Here is an 18969-nt window from a genome sequence, read left to right as displayed (position 1 = left end):
GGTGATTAACCTTTTGATGGAACGTACAGATTTTTTCAGGATATCAAAAAGTCCATTTCCGCTTCTCGTGAAGACATGGAAGTGAAAAATTTGAGAGGAGCCACGATGCAAATTAAAAATATATGGGAAAAATACACAACAACCTTATTACAGACTTCTCTTTTTAAAAAAAATTATGATGTAATGGACAACATTAAAAAAATAATATTTAAAAAACGAAACCCATATAAGCCGATATTACAAATTCCGTTATTAAAAGTTTTTTGTTTTATAAAGCACATGTTTTTTCCCCGGATATTATTGTAAATATACTATATATCTATTCGTCCTCATCACCAATCTGAAGGCCTCCCTTGTAACAAAGGATCTCAAGCAGGGCCCAGGTAAAAGTAAATGATTCTCCCAGAGCAGAGACACTAATCCCATGGTACGAGAAGAAACTGGTACAAATTATAATCCTAGTTAATAAGTTCAAGTGAGCTACCGTGCAACATAAAACAATTTTGACAAAGTCACTTGGACATCAGGATTATTAACCCCCAATTAAATCACTTTGGACGACAAGGATGATTCCTGTTAACATCAGACGTTTGTTCGATGAATTATCTATAGAATTTGACGTCACTCGACTCATTGTTTTTGTTTTTAGTCTGCCATTTTTATGAGTTGTTCTCACTAAATTGTTGTATTGATTAGACTATAAATGTTTAAAGTTACACATATGTCTGTGTGTTGATACGTCATATCCGGCTCGCTGATGTTATGAGTATTTTAACTACACGCACACATCACTACTGCGGACTCTAATCACGAATTTAAAATTTTGGCCAGAAAACTCGTCCTTCAAATATCGATCAATTAAATTGATATTCATTTTGTCAACAACAACCCCCCCCCCCCCAAAAAAAAAAAACAATTAAAAAAAAATAAACCTAGGATTTCATGGAAGTCAACTACCACTTTACGGAGTTCAAGGTCGCTTTATGAAATCTCATTCATTCTCATCAATAAAGCATGACAACTGTACCTAAGTCTTATTTTTACTACAAAGGCAGTGTATAACAAATAATATAATAATATTGACATGACACAAAACCATCAAGGACCAAAACTCACAGATCATCATCCCAAACTACATAAAAATCGAACCAGATAGGTACGTTACACGGAGATGCAATGCATCACAATACAAACAACCATTTACAAGAACAGACACATACAAACACAGAACAATAAATGACTGGAATGTCCTGCCACCGGACATAACGAATATTTAATGCTTGGAAACTCTCAAAACAGTGTTGATTGCACTAGCTCGTCAAAGTAATCTGTGACTGCTATTCCCTGTTTTGACTGGACGGTAACTGAAGATTTGTAGTAATAGGCCGTGGGGCCTTTTGCAAATACAATCCATTGACGATTGAACATCTAAACCCCCTAAGAATCCGATGGATAACCAAGACATCCTACGTTTGCGTCTTGGACAGAGATCTTAGATCCCACGATTGTTAGCATCTCCTAAAACTAAGCTTAAATACTGTGGCGATAGGTCTCTTATGAAACCCGGGCCCACGATTTGGAATGATCTCCCTCAATTTGTGAGATTTTCGAGCTCTATATATATTTTCTAAAATATTATACCTGAAAAATATCTTTTCAGAAAATATTTACTTAATTGAAGTTTAAATGTATTGTATGTGACTTGTATTGATGATGTTTTATACGCTCGTTTTAAGCTCTAAATGGTTTTTTTCTTGTTTGTTTGTTGTTGTTTTTTTTTTTTTTGGTTTTTTTTTAAAAAGTTCTTTGAGGTTTCGACGAAAGGAGCTAGAGAAATACGCTTACATTATTATTATTATCATCATCATCATCATCATCATCATCATCATTATTATTATTATTATTATTATTATTATTATTATTATTATTATTATTATTATTATTATTATTATTATTATTATTATATGCCTCAAAGATTGCCACGAAATGTCAACCATTAAGAAATTGAAGCTACCATACTTTGATCACATAAAAAAACAGGATACAATAGAAAAATATTTTGTTTGGATGGTTGCATGGGAGGGCAAGCGGAGCAGAATGAGGCCAAGCAAAGAGGAGGTGATCTCGGGCTTGATGGGGAGAAAAACCACAGAGGCAGGACACGCATGTCATAGATCAAATCCAGAATGAAGTTCCGCCAGACGTGATTGGGAGGCTATCCAACATGAACAATGATACGCCTTAACTTTTTCCTTACCGATCTTTTCAGCATTTTTCCAAAATGGCAAGTTTAACCAGCAGAAAAATATTTTTTTAAAACTCAAACAAGCTCTCTACAAAACAACTTTGTGTTCTTATTAATCAAACAAAGATCATTCTTCAAAGTTTGTGATGTGCAAAATAAATCTGAAAATAAGAAAAATGTATATTGTATCGTAACAAATGTGACGATTTTGCTCTGGGTGGTAAGGAGAGGATTAAAGAAAAGAAGAGAAGAAATCGCACCGATATACCAGAGAGTTGAGGCGATGAGTCACATCATATGGAGAGAGAAGATAAGGCCAAATTTCAAACTTCAAACTTAAAGCTTCAGCTTTTATAAGACGCAATTTCCTCTAAACGTGCTCAAAGCGCTTTACAAGAGGTCCCTAGTCAACAACAACACATAATATGTAGTACGAGACATGACGCCTGTTAGGCGATATTACAACATTTTCCAGACCGAGATAACTTGTTTACAACTAGGTACTCATTCTATATCTATGTGCGGTAAGAAAATGTGAATAAAGAGCCTTTTCCAAGGACTCAACTGTGCGCCGATCGAGACTCAAACCCAGGACCTTCCGATCCGAAGGCGAGTGTAACACCACTAGACCAATATCGGCACTGGCCAGATGAACGTATATATAACCAAAAGCAAGCAAACCATTCCCCATCTCCACTCCCTTGGGTAATCACTTTTCCACACGATACGATAGGCAATACTCAATTAAATGAGGACATGGCGGTCAAAGTATAGCAACTGATACTTCCTTAGCCTCCGAAGATTAAATGAACACATTATTATCTTTTGGAGGTCCCGATAGTTGGTAGAACACTCGCTTCATACACAAAGGTACCGAGATCGATTACGGGTAAAATCGAATTTTTTCTCTGACACCCTCACCCTCCCTTTTTCCGTCCAACATTATTGGGTAGCTAAGTCTGTTAGATCTCATGAAAAGAACTTTGGGATAGATCATGGTCCTATTTAAAGGGTAATAAGCAATAGCTATTGACCGTTTAACGCTACAAATATTTGGGTCCGTCTACTGTAAATATTTTGAATGAGAAAATTATATCTCCTTGCCGAAGCAGCGTATTCTTTCAACGATAAACCAGTTGATTTTGACCAATCAAAACATGGAATTTGTGACACACAATGTCTTAAAATAAAAAAAATAAGAATACGGTTTACCTCTCGAGAAAACAACATTTCTTCACATGTGATTGGAAAATAAAAAAATAACGTGAATGAAATCGACATCTCTTTGATCATTGTTATTATTTTATATACCGCCCAATGGGTGACTAGTTATCACAATATTTCTCGCTTTAGTAGTCAGAAGACATGTGGCCTCGGCTATTGTAATGATGGTGTTATAATGGTCATGATGATGATATAATAATAGTAATGCTGCTGATTATTATGATAATGATAAAGACCTATATCGCACGACTTTATTCTCATTGGGTGGGGGGCTTCTGGGCGCATTGCACACAAAAAAAATGGAATTCAAATACAATGGAGCAACAATCCATAAATACGTAATGACCTTTTTAAAAAAGATTCCCTTTTATCCCCAAGTCGGAAATTTGTCTTTTAGAGTATATCCTAAAGGATCCCATACTTGAATAACCCACACACACACCAGCCACTGTACAATGCCGCGAAGTGAACTAGGACAAAATGACCATAAAGCGTGGCGGTGGGTCGAACTTGGTACCTTTTGAGTACGAAGCAAAGACCACACGAACCTCTGTGCCACACTGCCCCCTATTATATTCTAGTATTTATTCATGATTTTCTTTAACTCTCTCCTTACCAGCCATTTTCAGGATTTTCCCCAAAACTTCACACCCTAGTAACACAAAAATATATATTTCATCACTCAAACACAATAATTTTTTTAGTAAAACATGCTCTACAACACACTGTTCATTTTCTTTAAATGTTATGATGTACAAGAGAACTTTGAAAAAGAAAAATGTTGGTTGTATCGTAACGAATGTGACGATTTTCCAATAGTTGGTAAGGAGAGGTTAAGGTTTATCCTCTATAGGCTGAGTCCCTTAACTGACCACAATCACATCGATAACTTGGAACGGGCTAGAATTAACATGTGTCCCTGTGGAAGCCGTGACCTCTCGGCACTTGAACCACTCTTAGACAATCGCTATGTCCATATTAATTATGTTTGCCGTGATTACGGAGCGGTTCCGTCAACTGGTTTGAGAGAGCCGGCCCGTGGATTCAATACGTAGGAACGTGCCAAGCGAAGAAGAAGATAAGAAAATTCTACGACATCAAGACTAATATAAACAGGGGGACAATGGTGACAAAACCTTGTCAATCTAATATGTAATTTCCCATTTGATCTTTTGTTTTTCTATAGGTAACATAAAATTCAAAACTAAAATCTTCTTCTTGGTGTTAGTTATTTAGTGAGTTCTTTATCTTCTTGACATAGTACACTTGTCCGAACTTAGCAAGTGACAAGACATTGATATGCGTTTAGGTAAAAGACCCAACAGTTCTCCCACCAGATAAATTGTATCAACACACAAATTTATCTGTGATGTTTACCGACTTGACCGTGATATGCATCTTCTGCTTTCAAAATCCTTTTGCCACTCTCGAAGTTCCTCGTCTCTGTATTTCAATCTTGATCTATAGTATGATTAGGAGAATTTTATGAGAGCGTACAACTCAAATGGCGTTCTAAAAACAATAACAAAGAGTTAAGTAACATTATCTTGATTCAGTCTACAGATGCTGTGCGCTTGGCTAAGAAACTAACAACATTGCCATCCGGAAATATAACGAACCAACACACAAAACTATCAATGTGTAATCTTGAACGTTGATAGTCTGGTTAATACACTTATGTGAGAATTACTCATAAACATGGTGGCAAAAAACAATAACAGACTTATGTGAAGTCAATTTCGTTCCATTTATATTATCAGGGCCTTAAATCTGACAAGAACACAATAATTATTCCTTAAGATTCGGTAGAATCTAAAAACGTGTTTCCTTTATATTTTTTTATGGTCAACAAAATATTGATCGGTCAGATTCTTTCAATATGATCGACGTGCATATATTTGCAGGTCTGGTAACGATCACTGTTATGGGACTGATATAACATTGTTGTAATTAATGTCAGTTTGAGAGTATTTCCATAACAACAATAGACCATAACACTTTCAGTTATCAGACTGCAAACAAGTACACATCGGTCAGGATGAATGTATCGAAATGATGGGGACATTAAATGTTACAATATTATAGTTATAACAAAGAGATGTTCAACGAGGATCTTTTGGCGTGCAAACTGAAGATTATGAATTCCTCTTTGAGTTAGGATAGTTGTGGTTCTAACTCACTCAATCCTAGAGATTTTTCCTACTTTTAAAAATTAGAAAAAAAAATCTATTGAAAATGAACATGTACATAGATAGTTTTATTCAACTACCAGTAACATTTAAAAACTAAAAACATTACCTTTGATACTAAGCCTATACTTTGTCTCAGAAAAATGAAATAAATAAGCACATTGCTTAAAAGTAACCCGAGTAAACTACGGATATAGTTGGTGTTAGGGTTGATTGAGCTAAGGTTGTGTGAAGCAAGAAATTGGTTCTTTCCTCTCATTTAACCAAATAACTGCCGTACACTGGAACAACATCTATCTAAAAAATTGGCCAGGACAATCGTCCTTTAAATATCGATAGATTAAATGACCCTCATCTCGGTAAAAACTCAAACCTGGGGACTTTCCGGCCAAATTTTCAAATACGTGTTTTTTCTAGAGTACGGCAGTTAAATGGTTAATGGCAGCGCTCTTGTTTCCACAAATATCATTGCGCCGGTTTGGACGAATTCAATACCTCGGGGGGACGGGAGCATAGACTCCTCGAAAGTGAAAGATGAAGTTGTCAGGCTTCTGTACCAGCAAGAGGAGGCATTTTGGTGCCTCACGACTGCGTCGCTTCTTCATCAGTGGGGACTTTCCACCTGTCCAACATGTACCCGTTGTGGTCAAGAGCCCGAAACCACAGGGCATCTAGTTCAGCATTGCGTTATGTCAAAGCTTCCGGGCGGGTTCGCGACCGTACACGTACACGAATGCGGCCTGGATAGATAGATCATCATAACGTAATTTGACATCATTAGAAGCTACTACCAAAATCCATCGTTCAATAGAAGAAAAAAAATTAATTTCAATGCGAATCATGTAATTCATGTCAATGTAACCTACGTGTGCCTCGTACATTATGTGGAATTGACTCGGAGTGATCGAAACGTTCGGAAATTTGATTGTAGTGTCGCTGTCGTGTAGCAGCGATCCGATCTTGGAATCAAAACATGACCTAAATTTATCAATTAGGGCCGATACGGGGGTGGGGATGTTGGTGGTTCTATCCGGTGGCGATAAGACGCGTGCTTCCATTGCGAGGCGTTGTGTCATCATACGCATCACTTCTTGTATCAGTCCAAAACATAGAAAATATAAATGCCAAAATTAAAAAAAAGATAAGGAAAACCAAGTAAAAAAAAAGAAGAAAAAACACGACGATACTAAATACATGTACTAAATACGTAATGGAGAGAAGAGTAGAAAACAAACTCAAAAATACACGAACAAAACAAAACAAATCAATTTAAATGGTATATTTTACAAATCAAATAAAGCCATAATATTATTCTGATCCTACCTAGATAGACCATCAGCTCTGACTGACATTAATCTCAGTGAGAAAATCACAAATCTAATCAAAGCGACCTCATCCCAAAATGAACCGGTGACCGAGATTTAATGAAATATTACTCTCAATCTCAATGTTTATTACTATCTCCTTTCCGTTACCACACACACACACACACACACACACACACATACACACACACACACACACACACACACACACACGCGGGCGCACCTATTTTTGTTCCCCGTCAGATCCCCCTCCCCTTTTCCAAAAAAAAAAAAAAGGAGGAAGATAGATGTCAAAACAAACTAGAAAAAAAATAATCAAAATTAACAATAATATAGAGAAGAAATCTATGTAGTCCAGTGGGATGACACTCGGATCGGAAAGTCCTGGGTTCGAGCCCTTGGAAAAAACTAATTACTCACATTCTCTCACCGTACTCGGGTGTAAAATGAGTACCTGGTCGTTAACAGCGTTGTTATCTGTCGGAAAAAAAAAACTCAGGCGTCATGTTTTCGTTCTTTATGTTACGTGTAGCTATTGGTCAGGGACCCTTTGTAAAGCGCTTTGAGCACGTTTAGTGGATATTGCTCTACATAAAAGCTCCATATCAAAGTCATATTCTTATCATACCTACAACATCATAACTGACATTAACCTCATGAATCTAATCAAAGTTACTTCATCCAAAACGAACATGGGATCGTGATTTAATGTTACTCTCAACATTACTGTTGATTTTTTTTTTAACTTGAAAAAAAAAAACCCAAAAAAAAAAACCCCTGAGCTTTTATATAGCGCAATATCCACTTAACGTGTTCAACGCGCTGTACAAGGGGTCCCTGACAAACAGCAACACTTAACAAGTAGGACGTGACATGACGATTGTTAGGCAACATTGCAATTTTTCGTACAGAGACAACGATGTTAACGGTCAGGTATTCATTTTACACCTGAGTGGGGTGAGAGAATGTGAGCAAAAAGCCATCTCCGCGGACTCAACTATGTGCCGAGCGAGGCTCAAACCCAGGACCATCCGATCAGAAAGCGCGTGTCACACATAGCCACACAAACAAGGTACCCGACATTCCTATCCCCTATCCCAACCGAGTACCCCCCCCCCCCCCCATCTTCTCATTCCAAAGAATAGACCTAATTTGTATCAGGGTTAATAGTGAGGTCAAATCGTGCCCGAGGTCGTTATTTCATGGCAATGATGAAGCACTCACAACAATGACAGGTCGATCAATAGGAAGGGAAACTGTTTCGTCATTGAAAATATAAACAAGTCGAAACGCTTGATATAATTAACAAAAATATAAAAAAAAAGGTAGCTATTTTACGATTTTTAAAAAGTCGTTTTTAAACAAAGAATCTGTGTCAGTATTGAGGGATTGAATAGCCTGACAGAATGAATGGATTTCACGTCACTTGGCTTTTTGATATAGAAGGAACAAATTGACGTCACTCAGCTCTTCGTTATTGTTTTCAGTCATCCAATTTTTGTGAGTTGTTCTCAATAAACATTCAAGTTACACATAGTTTTGTGTGTCAGTACGTTGTATCCGGATGGCGGATATTGTGAGACTTTTGGCTAAACGAAATGGATCAATTGTTTTTAGATCGCCAGAATCTCTCAATCGGACTACAGATAGAACGAAGTTGACGTCACTCAGGTCTTTGTCATTGTTTTTGTTTTTTTATTTATTTATAATTTCTTTTGCCATACATGTTTATGAGTAATTCTGACCAATTGTATTCACTATCTATCTTTAGATAGAACAAAGTTGACGTCACTCAGGTCTTTATTATTGTTTTTTTTTTTTGCCATCCACGTTTATGAGTAATTCTCACTTAACTGCATTATCTGACTATAAAAGTTCATGGTTACACAAAGTTTTGTGTGTTGGTCCGTTAAACTTCCGGATTGCAATGTTGTGAGCTTCTTAGCCAAGCGCATACTATCTATAGATAGAGTGGGCTTGGCTAAGAAGCTCACAACATTGACATTTAGAAGTATAAAACTATGTGTGACCATGAACATTTAAAGTGTGGTTAATACAATTTAGTGAGAATTACTCGTAAACGCGGACGGCAAAAAAGGAATAACAAGGAACTGAGTGACGTCAACTTCAGACTCGACGTCTATTTATAGAATGTACTTGTTGCTTTTCTAATTGAGTAAGAAAAAATCTGTTTTTGTGCAGGGTGAATGTAGTCTATACTTTCGGGCAAAGCTCTGAAAATGGCTGGCAATGAGAGAGGTAAATCAAAATCACAGATTAGAAAGCAGGCAGTGATATATAAGATGAACATTTAAAATGGTATTATAAAACAGTGCCAGAAAAAAAACGGAGAGAAATTTACATGAAAAAAATTCATCCACTACCCTCTCCTTACCACCCAAAGGAACATCATCGTATTCGTTACGATATAGCCAACACTTTTCTTGTTCTGATTTCATTTTGTTATAGTTATAGCTATAAAAACTCGACAATGTGTTGCAGAGCTAATTTTTCTGAACAAATCAAGAGTAGGCAAGATATACTCGTTAATATTCTGTCCGAAAAATCTATTTTTGTGTTATGGCGAGTGTGAAGATTCGGGAAAAATTCTGAAAATAGCTAGTAAGGAGAGAGGTTAAAAAAAAAGTCCGCCTGACGAGCTAGGAAGGCTGATTTGTTGGGGTGATTTTTTTTTTTTCAAATTTGGTTTTTTTTTTTTTTTTTTTGGTATTTTTCTTTATGCTTTGTCTGATCCGGCGCTGTTTCATACAAACTTTTTTTAAAATAGATTTTTATCATTATCTTTTTCTTAACTCTCTCCTAACCAGCTATTTTCAGAATTTTACCCGATACTTCATACTCAATCAACACAAACATAGCTTTTTCAAACAGATAGTAACGAGTATTTTCTATATTTTGTTCTGAAAAATGAGCTCTGCAACACAGTATCGAGTTTTTATGGCTATAACTAGAACAAAACGAGATCAGAATAAGAAAATTGTTGGCTGCATCGTAACGAATGTGACGATTTCCCTATGGTTGGTAAGGAGAGGGTTAGAGAAGAAAAGAGGCATTTGCGTTATTATATCTCAATTACTCCGTTAATCCAAGAATATTTGCTTTAACATCTGCTGCTTGTCAGCCTATCTTTAATATTAAAATGAAAAAAAAACAACCAACATTTGAATTCTGACGTTTCCCAATGTCATGGTGACATTCATTAGAACAATGCCCTCCATTTTCAGAGCTTTAATGATATGTTTCACACAAAATGGGACAGAAGTTTGCGGCAATGCGTGAACAATTCGACAGCCTTATTTCCCAAAGGAGAGTACGGAATCTCTCTCAGGAACAGGCTTAGCGCTTACAATTTCAAAATCGATACACGGGTTGGAAAACAAAAAGATATTTGATGATATATTCTACATGGTGGATGACTCTGAATTTCAGAATTCCACTACTTGTGTGATGGAGGTGGTGATGGTGGTGGTGGTGGTGGAAGTGGTGGGGGGGTGGGGGGGCAGGTAAGTTTTTATAAAAAAATATATTACAGGATAATATTGTTCGAAGATAGCAGTAACTTTATAAAAGTGAAAAACTATTAAATGGATCTTTAATATATTATATAGCATAATAACAAGGTGGGTGACTTCAGACTTCAGAATTCCAACACTTTTGTCATGGAGTGGGGTTTGGGGGGGGGGGGGGCATTTTTAAAAGATATAATTAGAGAATTTTGTTCGAAGTTAGCAGTAACCTTTTAAAGGTAAACACAATCAAATTGATATGTCTAAATATGTTTTAATGTCCACAATTTTTTATAATATTCATTCATGTGATATTGTAAACCAACTTTGAAATATAATTCTTTTATTTTTTAATGTGTGATATTGTAAATGGGCTAGGCCATCAACATCTCAAGCGATGGGATAGGCGCAATTAATTTTGTATCTCTTTGCTGGAAGTCGTTTCGGCCTTTGTATTACTTACGCTTTGTGGTCCAGGGTTCGAGTCCGTTTCTGAGCGGAGCAGGGTTGAGTCATTGGGGTTTTTTTTTTGGGGGGGGGGGGGGTTGTTGGCTGAAGAGGGTTTTTGAGTCCAAAACTTTCCGTGTTTGGTATTTTGTTCTTTTGGTTTTTAGCTGTTAGATTCGTTGTTGTCATTTCTTTTTGGCTGCCTCTATTCTCACTCCCCCCCCCCCCCCCCCCCCCCCCCCCCCGGCCGATTGGATTACCGAAAAAAACGTCCTCGGCTTTTTGCGATTTGGATTTGATTGATTTTTTTTTAAATTGTGCAACTTGTGACAAGAAACTTAACAAATTACTGCATTACAACCTTTGGATTAACCATACAACAATTGTGGACTACTATTATGAAGACTAGCATCCTAGACTAGGGGGATGAAAATAGTCACTTCGTTTCTTTTTACAGTCTACAGTTCCTAGGAGCTAGAATCACTTTGATATTGTTAAAACATATTTACTTAGACCTGTTTAACTCTCTCCTTTCCGATCATTTTCAGTATTTTCCTAAAATGGCAGCCTTACCAAGCATAAAAATTGATTTTTAAAACAATTTCTCTACAAAACAAACCTTTTGTTCTTATTGATTCAACAAAAATCATTTTTCAAAGTTTGTTATGTACAAAATAAATCTGAATAAGAAAAATGTATTTCGTGTCGTAACAAATGTGACGATTTTGCTGCAGGTGGAAAGGAGAGGGTTAAAATCAAACTTAATATGAATTTTTAACCGCTTTACCGTTCGTGTCTGACCATCATATTTATCTCAGCCTCAGTCAACTCCAGGTTAATTCTAATGTACTATGTTGAAATTTCAAGCTTATATACAACACAAAATGTTCTCGAAAGCAACGACCCGTAGATCGGAAGGTCCAGGGTTCAAGCCTCGCTCGGCGCATAGTTGAGTCCTTTGAGAAGACTCTTTACTCATATTCTCTCCCCGTTCAGGTGTAAAATGAGTACCTGGCCGTTAACAGTATTGTCTCTGTCCGAAAAAAATGGTAATATCGCCTAAGAGGCGTCATGTCCCGCCCTAATGTTAAATGTTGCTGTTGGCCAGGGACACCTTATAAAGCGCTTTGATAACGTTTAGTAGATATTGCGCTATACCAAGGACTCCACTATGCGCCGAGAGAAGCTCCAATGAAAGAGTTAAAGACCGTGAATAGGATATTAAACGTAGTAGGGAAGAAAAGTGTGATGTAAAAAAAAAAAATTCTTGTCTAAATATATGCTGGTCGTCAATAAAGATAATACATCCTCGCTCTTTGACGTCCCGTAATTCTTAGAATTAGATCTACATATATACATCCTACTTCTGAAATAGTTATGCCACCTCAAGGTTCAATATGTAGCTTTTTCATTATTTGACCTTCGAATGTAGCCGGCTACATACATAATTCCAAGGAATTAGGAATCAGAAAAGTAGAATATGTGACGTCACGACTTTTCTTCCCTATAGTGAGGTTCACTGTAATCGAGAATGATGAGAGAAATAGAACATTTCTTTAAAATATGGACAGATGTATGACTCATTCCTAGGGTTTGCTGCACTCAAAGTACTTCACAATGTTTCATTTCACCAAGTAGGCCTTTTTGAACCAAATTTACGTTGCTTACTCCGTTAGACGCCTACCGAGCATCTTTTTTTAATACTCACATTCTACAATATTCATATTACCTGGTTCTCATAATTTACAACCTGGTCAAGTGCGATAACGTTCTGGAAGTGCCTTTCTCAGTAATACAATGCTGGGGTAGGACAGTATGTTACACAAAAGCTCAGCTCATGTTCTTTTAGTCATCTAACCATAAGAACTCGTTGGAAAGCCGAGTCATAATTTGCTGTCTGTTGTTTTTATGATAATAATATTTAAATCCCTGTGAACTCCTGATCCTGCTTATTAGGATCTGTGGTTATATATGTCTGCACCGATTAGTGGAAACCCTAATACGTGCATAGAAGTTTGGACAATATCTGAAGGCTGGTTTTCACTTTTTGAGATTTTCCACCAAGTAGATAAAATGCACCTTAAATTTTATTTTAAGCATCAAGTGGCGCAAGAATTTCCCCTAGATTTGTATGAATTTGAAGTTTAAATATGATAAAATGATATACCGAGTGAGAAATGTTTGATGAAATAATCCTCAATATCTCAAAATGGGAAAAACGCAGTTAGGAAGTTTTGGAAAACCAATCTTCATCTTCATTAAGAACATTATTTGTACGTATGAATGTATTTTAGCGTGAGTTACCTTGGACTATATAAATCATAAGACAACGGTAGCTAACGATTTATTTAAGCTCAAATGTGACAATCAGCTTTTAGCCCGAAAAACCTGTGCAAGTCACTGTATGGCACTTCTAATTCTTATTGTCTGCTTTTTGTTTACAAACACTACAACTTGTCTTTCAAACACAGAGAATGTATAGGCAACAGGGGAGGAAACTTGTCTGTCAGGCAACGTCCATGACTCAGGACAATGGTCTGTTCAAAGGATGGTAATCCCCGACGTCTGCCCCAGACAGGAGGTGTACTTAACCGTCAATTTGAGCAAAGTAACAGGTTTATCTTGCTTGACAAAATAATAGACCGCGCGGTCTAAAACAGTGGAAGTATTTTTTTCAATAAGTGGAGTGTTGTTTTTGTTTTCTTTTTGAATCCCAGGAGAAACAATTGTGCGTCAGATGGTAAGTGTTAAAGAAAACATTTTTTAGAAGCGTGAAATAATACATGGAGCTTGACGAAATTAGCAATGGTGTTAGTTTGACGTGCGGATTGGTGGGTTGACCTCAATGTCTCAAAGTCGACTTTGGAAAAGAATGGACGTAATAAAAAATGGAATGCTTTTTTTTCTCAAGATTCTAGAAGAAATAAAAAAAATATTATTGTAAACTTTATGTTTTATAATGCGCAATATCCATTAAACGTGCTCAAAGCACTTTACAAGTAGTCCCTAGCCAAACAGCAGCACTTAATGTGTCGGAGGAGACATGACGCCTGTTAGATGATATTACAATTTTTTTTTCAGATAGAGCCAACGCTGTTAAAGGTCATGTACTCATTTTACACATGAGTACGGTGAGAGAATGTGAGTAAAGAGCCTTTTCAAAGTGGTACTAAAATATGCGCCGCTCGGGACAGAAGAAACAAATTACATCGATAGTGTATAAATAGAGAACTCAAAAAGCAAGTGGGGGGTAATACATAAAACTTGTCGTTTAAGGCGCTGTGTGATGGATCGTGTTCCGAATTCTGGCATACAGGAACGACGAGGTTGATAGTATGTAGGTTTTTTGTTGCCCTTTTTAAAGGTCAGGTTGAAATTCAGTATTTTGTTTCAAAATATACGAGTAGCAGTGAACCCAGGACCTTCTGATCCAAACGCGAGTGTCATACCAGTATGCCATATTAATATAGCCGCACAACTTGTTTTCAGACAAAGGAAATTGAGGCGACATGGAGAGAAATTTGCCTGCAGATGACGTCACTGAGTCATGACAATGCCCTGCTCATTGAATAGTAATCCACCATGTCTGTATCAGACAGGAGATATACTTTAGAAACGTTTAGCTAAGTAACATGTTTATCTTGATTACCAAAATAACATAAAAGTGCGTGCAGATGACATGAGTAAAATACACACGGGTCATATTTCCTTCCAAGAGAAATGGATAAAGATATGTCAACAAATTGAAAAAGCAAGCGGCAGAACATGAATAAAATAGCATTTGTTGTTTAAACTATGAACTGACAGGTCAGCCTATTGAACAATAGAACTTGAATGGGATGTGAGATTTTCATACCTTATAAAACGTAGCTTTACATCATATCAAAGATCTGAAAAAGCGTGTAATGGAAATGTTGCTGCTTGAAGCTTGATGGAAAAAATAACGACAAATATTGAATAGTAAGCTTCAATTTATTAGACGAAGACAGATACTGTGGACGTTTCGGATTTTCCCTTTATCAACAAAACAGGATGAATGAAACACTACAGATGATGTGACAATCACATTATCTCAATTGTTTGCAGTGTTTCATTCATCCTCTTTTGTTGATAAAGGGGAAACCTGAAACGTCCACTGTATCTGTCTTCGTCTAATAAATTGAAGTTTACTAAGAGATATTTATCAAAAAATTGTGCATGAAACAGTGTCGGAAAAATTTAAAAAAAGGAATTTAAATACAAGAAAAAAACAACATCCCCTTCAATTTTTTCTTCCTGATTTGTTTGGATGGTTTCATACATACTTTTTCAAATATTTTTTCTTACACATGCACCAATCGTGCCGGCTTTCGAATATAATATTTTAATATTTATATCGTGTCAAGATATGTCCGGCTATGTGGTCTTGTGCTATGACACTTCGGATTGGAAGGTCCTGGGTTCGAGCCTCGCGCTCGGCGCATAGTTGAGTCCTTGGAAAATGCTCTTTACTCACTTTCTCTCACCGTACACAGTGTAAAATGAGTACCTGGCCGTTAACAGCGTTGTCTTTGTCCGAAACATTGTAATATCGCCTAACAGGCGGCATGTCCCGTCCTACATGTTAAATGTTGCTGTTGACCAGGGACCCCTTGAGCACATTGGAAGTTGATTCTCGCCAAATGTCAAATTGGAAGCAAACCTACTTGTCCCATCGGAGGGATGGGGAAGAAAGATGACGTGCAATGGGAATCGTAGATTAGATTTGACAACAACATAACTAATTCCTTCAACAATAATAAAGTTGACAATTTTTAAAAGTTTTTTTTTAAAGCTTGGCCATCTCTGTACTTAACGTGGGTAATTAATGGCTATATGTTTTGAATGAAAGGTCCTCGTGAATTGATAAAATAAAAAATCAAGGCCCCTTATTTAATATGACAGGTTTGATTTTATCCAGACAATATGTGAAGCAAAACATAAAAGCTAAGTGTCGATATTTAAGTTCAGACATTGATGAAAAAGGTAGACTGACCAAGACTACCTGGATTGTATGTCATATAGACCATATAGACCAAAACTAAGAAACAAACAACCAGCCCCCCCCCCCACACACACACACCCGAAAAAAGAAAACAAAAATAAATATATAAATAAATAGGCAATAGTTTGTTTGCATGTCAGTCGACAGTAGTACGAGTATATAAAAACAAAAATTAGAATATTTGAACTTTAACAGTCATGCTTACAGTTGCGTAACCGATGACTATAATGATATTATATCTATCAAAAGTTTTTGACGAGACATTTGTCTTCATCCCATTGTAATGTTACGTTGTCATATTTACATAGATGATTCTGTCTAAAAAAAGAATAATGTCAAGAGATTTCTTGGAGAAAATCATGACTAAAACTCTCTCTCTCTCTCTCTCTCTCTCTCTCTCTCTCTCTCTCTCTCTCTCTCTCTCTCTCGCTCTCTTTCTCTCTCTCTCTCACACACACACACACATATATATAATATATATATATATATATATATATATATATGTGTGTGTGTGTGTGTGTGTGTGTGTGTGTAAATAAAATTGTAATGAATTGCTAAACAAGTCTAATATTTTAAACCTTAAAGATAATGACTTCCACAACTGAATGACCAAACACAGCGACAGTATAAATAGTGAACCTGGACCGACCATCTTCAGTAAATATATGTCTATCAGTCAAATCAACTGGTCCTCTTGTTCGCGACTCTTCATTCCAAAGTTTTGATTTGATGTAGTGACTCATACAATTGCGTACATTGTCACATTGGACTAAACCATATATTTTATACAACTACGATGGGGTCCCGATAGCTCAGTTGGTAGAGCACTCGCTTCACAAGCAAAGGATCCAAAATCGATTCCGCGTGCAGTCGAGAGGTTTATCTGACTCCCCCCTCCCAATCCCGGTCCACCCAGCCTTGGATGGGTAGCTGAGTCTGTTAGGTTTGGCGAAAAGTATTTTGCGTTAAACTAGCGTCCTATCCAAAAGTTAGCAAACGATTGCTATTGTCAGTTTCACGCTATGTAAACCGGGATAAAATCCGGCTCCATGGTCTAAATGGCTCTGAAGGATTATGGGAATGCGTTTGCCACTGACTCTGTTCCCTCAGTTATCTCCACGATTCTATACTAAGGACAACTTACTTAGACGTGAACAACATTTCTCAATGCTTCATGGTTTCTACGAGTAAACGAAAATAACAAATTCACACCACTTCATACACACAATCAACAACACTTAAGACTATCTAGATCAAAGTCCAGTATGTTCTCGTCTTTGTAATTATTATGATCTCACAAATAGGGTAGAATTGGGCAACGAGTGCATTAACTCAATAGGAACGTTGATCTGAATTTGGAGGACCACAATGTCGGCTTGTCAACGTAAACTGACACGAACATTGACTCAAAATCTTTAACAATAACAAAGAATAAAATGAGACCTTCGTGATATTGATGGCAAGTCGATATGTAAAACGTTCACAAGTTACAAATCAATGGGTAACTCTTCACCTAATATGATCTTTTACTAGAAGTAGTCGGGAACTGATCACTTAAACTTCAGTGTGGATCCCTCAATCGTCAACAAACTGCTGAGTAACGTCATCCGCATTCTATCTAGGTATTGCAAAACAAAAAAGTCATCACCTTAACGTAGACCACTCCATTTTCATGAGCTTTATTTCTTTCTTATCACTGTCATACATAATGGTAGGGGTGATTAAAGAACAAAAATAAAATAGCCCATAAAATAGCCCTCACTACAACAATATGAAAACAAGCTGATAATATTATGTAAGGTTACATGGCATGATGGAAAACAAATGAAAACCAGGGTACAATAATAACAATAATACATAACGAAAACGTGGTTCCAAAATGTAAATAGACTATGTTTAAGTGAACTCACCTGATAGTTATGGCGGTTGGTTTCAAGTCAAGGCATATCGAATACACGAGGATACATACATAGATATTATTTATTCCTTCATAGTCACTCACGACGGGTAAATAACGACTGCAAGAACCCTATCCCTCACTCAACGGACGACTCACCAACACGCTCGACTCTCCAACTGGGTTGCCAGATTATTTTTCAACAACATGCCAGGGGAAGACTCAAAAAATGCCAAAACACTCCAAAAAAATGCCAAAGTCTGTTGACTCCCACCCCCACTAAGAAAACTACTCACTTTTGATAGACAATTTACTATCATATCCTGGTGGCTTGCGTGTTTTCTTTTCTTTTTCTTTTTTTTTTTTTTTTTTTTTTTTTTTTTTGAATTATACTAAATTTCCTGTTGGGGTAATTATTTACCTACTGACTACTAAGTGGAGTGCTAAACCACTACACCACGGTTGGATTTTAAGAATGAAAAAGAAATGTGAAGATGTTTGTTTTTACGCGTTTAGAAATAATTAAGAAAAGGTGTCATTTGAAGTATAATATACAAGAAAAGAAAATGCCAAATGAAAATGCCAAATGCCAAATGATTTTCTAATGCCAAACGGTTTTCAAAAATGCCAGATTTTTGGAATCTGGCATTTAAAATGCCAAACTGGCAACCCTGCTCTCCAACTACACAATTGCCGGGTGTGTTTGGTGTCCACCCGCCAAAACCACTGGGATACCGCCAGAAAATAATGTTACGATCTTTCTCTGCTATTTCTTCGTTCTCTCCCTTGTTTCTCTTACCTCCCTTGCATCCCAATCGGTCGGTTCCGGAAGGGGAAGAGAGGATGAACGCGTGCGGCTAGTGTTGACGGCAAATTATTGCTATTGACAACAGCCAAAATTTATTTTCCAAACGTTTCTCAGGGTACACATTTTAAGGACAGGAGACAATCAATATTTTTTTTTGTTATTTGAAGCATATATTTTTACGTCAAAATAGCCCATCATTTCCAACTCAAGTTACCATCACAATAAATAAATGTAAATAATTCAGATTCTTGATTATTCTGTCAACATGCTGATGTCATTAAATA

General features: G+C 36.7%; 1 protein-coding gene across 1 annotated transcript in view; it reads right to left on the bottom strand.

Moving 5' to 3' along the window:
* The window catches only part of LOC144970590 (glutamate receptor-like), a 91913-nt gene extending 73930 nt beyond the window's left edge, over positions 1-17983 (bottom strand). Inside the window, exon 1 of the mRNA XM_078910369.1 lies at positions 17891-17983. The gene's annotated coding sequence lies outside the window, so the exon portion shown is untranslated. The remainder of the gene's footprint in view (positions 1-17890) is intronic.
* Positions 17984-18969: the final 986 nt, after the last annotated feature.

Source organism: Berghia stephanieae, chromosome 4, assembly GCF_034508935.2.
Source record: "Berghia stephanieae isolate SIO BIC M18660-M18661 chromosome 4, UCSD_Bste_1.3, whole genome shotgun sequence".
In the NCBI taxonomy this organism is placed as follows: Eukaryota; Metazoa; Mollusca; class Gastropoda; order Nudibranchia; family Aeolidiidae; genus Berghia; species Berghia stephanieae.
Note: the sequence above shows the minus strand (reverse complement) of the source record. Positions and strands in the feature narration are given on the sequence as shown.